This window comes from Sceloporus undulatus, chromosome 3 (genome assembly GCF_019175285.1).
Source record: "Sceloporus undulatus isolate JIND9_A2432 ecotype Alabama chromosome 3, SceUnd_v1.1, whole genome shotgun sequence".
NCBI lineage: Eukaryota > Metazoa > Chordata > Lepidosauria > Squamata > Phrynosomatidae > Sceloporus > Sceloporus undulatus.
This window is the reverse complement of record NC_056524.1, coordinates 150,736,281-150,739,307: the sequence shown is the minus strand read 5'-3', so window position 1 is coordinate 150,739,307 and position 3,027 is coordinate 150,736,281.

The following is a 3,027-nucleotide window of genomic DNA, read 5'->3' as shown; positions in this document are numbered from 1 at the left end:
CAGCTGCAAATTCCTAGGAGTAGCGTGCTTGTTGCTTTGCCACAAGCCACAACAAATTGTATTACAAGGAATTTTCCAGGCTCTGCTTTAAACACTCAAACATGCTCTGTGGAATTCTAAATATTTAAGAAATTCTATACTACATATTCAAGAAAAACTCCACTAGTTAAAAGTAGTATTTCAATAAACCTGACAGAGCTACCGGTTGTTTTCCATAAGCGTGTGTTTCTAGACTGGGACATCCAGGAGTGATCACATTACATCAATATTAAAATCACTCCAATGGTTGACAGTTTAAAAGAGCATTAAAGACCAATCTTTTCCAGCAGCCTTACCCAGATGATTTTGAAACTGTGAATTTTAAATGATGAATTTTAGATGTGGATTGTTTTAATTTAATTAACATCCTATCTGTCCTTTTAAATTGTTGTGTTTTAACTGATGTGTTTTAACTGATGTATGTTTGTTTGTTAATTGTTGTTGTCCCCTGTCTTGATCCATGGGGAGGGGTGGGTAAGAAATGTTGTTATTCTTGTTGTCAACTGAGTCATGTTTACTTCAACATTTACTCCTTTTGTTGATTCTTACAAGTTACAGGTTTAGTTCCCATATTCCATTTACGAAGGAGCAATTCCCTCCTCCTGCTGCGATGCAGACCACATACAGTCAGCCCTCCATATCCATGGATTCTTTAGCCACAGATTCAGCTATCCATGGCTTGAAAATATTCCAAAAATGTAGAAATTCCCAAAAGCCAACCTTGATTTTGCTATTGTATATAAGGGACACCATTTTACTATGCCATTGTATATAATGGACCTTGAGCATTCATGGATTTTGTTATCCTCAGGAGTTCCTGTAACCAAATCCCAATGGATACCAAGGGTCAACTGTATATGTGATTTGTTCCTCAAGAATATCTGAAAACATTAGAAGAACCCTATGGATCCTGATTAAATCATGCGAACTGTCTTCCACTTTGGCCAACTATATGGAAAGCACATTAGCAGACAATAAAGTCATCACTTGATTTTGCTCTCCTGTTCCCTGGCAACTGTAGTATATATACTGCCTGGAGGTAGCATATAGCCATCCTGATAGCCTTGCTCTGTATCTGAGCCTTCACCTTCACCAATGGCAATAATGAGTAACCATTGTTACAGACAATGAAGGCCTCATTCTCACTACGTTTTAAATCAGTTTGCAAGTCAGTTTGAATCTGTTTAAATGACCCTGGTTCATACTTGAACCAAATCACTGAAGCGATACAGAGAGAGGGGCCATGCACTAGACCCATTTAATCCGTGTCTTTTTGACGCTGATTTTTTTCCATGTCTTTTTGGATAAATCGATTCTGTGCAAGTGTAAACCATATGCAGATCGGAAGCAATGTCAAGAATCGAATTCATGAATCGATTCAGTGTCAGTATGAATGAGATGCGGATCAGAATCGATTTACTATGATGTGATAAAGGGTCGCTGGGTGGGGAAGCGAGAATTAACAACTTGTGTTCACCCACTTTTCGATGCTCATTTGAAAGTACATTGCAGTGATGGACAAAAGGGGGGGGGGGAAATCCCACTGAAAACGCTTCAACTTGAACTGATTCATTTGTCAATGTGAACTACAAGTGGGTTATTTTGAGAGACTCCCGCAGGAAGCAGTTTGAATTGAATAGATTCATTCGTCAATGTGGACCATAAATGGGTTGTTTTATTTTATTGTACAGCAAGAAAATGCGATAGGGGCAAATGTAGTGTGAACCACGCTCCGCTGTTGAACCAATCCATTGATTCGGATCGCAAAACGATTTATTTGTAAGTGGGAATGTGGCTGAAATGGGCTTGTGGGCTGACAACGTACTGTATGCCAAAAGCAGAAATACCAGCAGAAAATACAAGCAGACTTTTTTTTACAGGTCCTGTCACTCCAAACCTCTCAAAAATGGACAAACATAAACCAACCTTTGGTCTTTCTATTTGTTAACAGTGCTCCTAGTAACATTAAGTGAATGTCTCCAATGAAGCAAGTTAGTATTAACACTGAATATTAGATTACAGAGAATAATGCTATCAAATGTTCATTATGTTTATGAAGGGAAATACTCTTTGTGGGGATCATGTGTTGATCTTGAAACTGAGCTGTTATGTTTTCTCGGTGGAAATAAAACACCTAGATCCAACAGGGTTCTTCTAATGTTATCAAATATTCTTGTGGAATAAATGACATATACAGTGGGCCTTTGGTATCCACTGGGATTTGGTTCCAGGACCTCCTGAGGATAATAAAATCCGTGGATGCTCAAGGCCCATTATATACCATGGCACAATAAAATGGTCAAAAAAGCACCTGCATTTTACAATAGAGTCTAAACATAACAACTCAGAATCACCACCAGATGGCATAATTGCTCCATACAGCATTGCAAGTACTGTATAGCATAGAGTCTACTGTTCAAGAATTAGTTTTATTAATCTGCTTCAGATATAAAGGAGAACCTTGTTGTTATTGTTTTTGTTGTTGTGTACCTTCAAGTTTTTGGGGACCCTAGGCGAACCGAACCTATCATGGGGCTTTCTTGGCTAGTGACACATTTCAGATGAAATTATTTACTTTAGCACTATACAATCTTTCTCACACTTTTTGAACTCAGTCACAGACTGCCCACAACCCTGCAACCTATCAGTAGCTAGCAGCCATTTCTTCAGCAGACATAGCCACACACAATTTTCACACGCAACTATCTGCATGGATGCAGCCCACTGATGTTGCAGAAGGATTACAGACTGGGCTGCTTTCTTTCCCTGTGTCTGTGGTTAGCAATGCAGAGCAGTTGGTGGAGATGAATGAGGCTGGAATCCCAGTTTCTGCTTCTGAGAAGAAAGTGCTGACAACAGTGGTGCTTCTAAGGTCAGACTTTAAGACCAAAGTCCAGGGGGTGGCAGCTGACAAGAGGGGTGAGTAACTACTGAGAGAGCAAAAGGAGCTGCGGACAACTGCAAACAGGCCCAACACCAGCATATGGA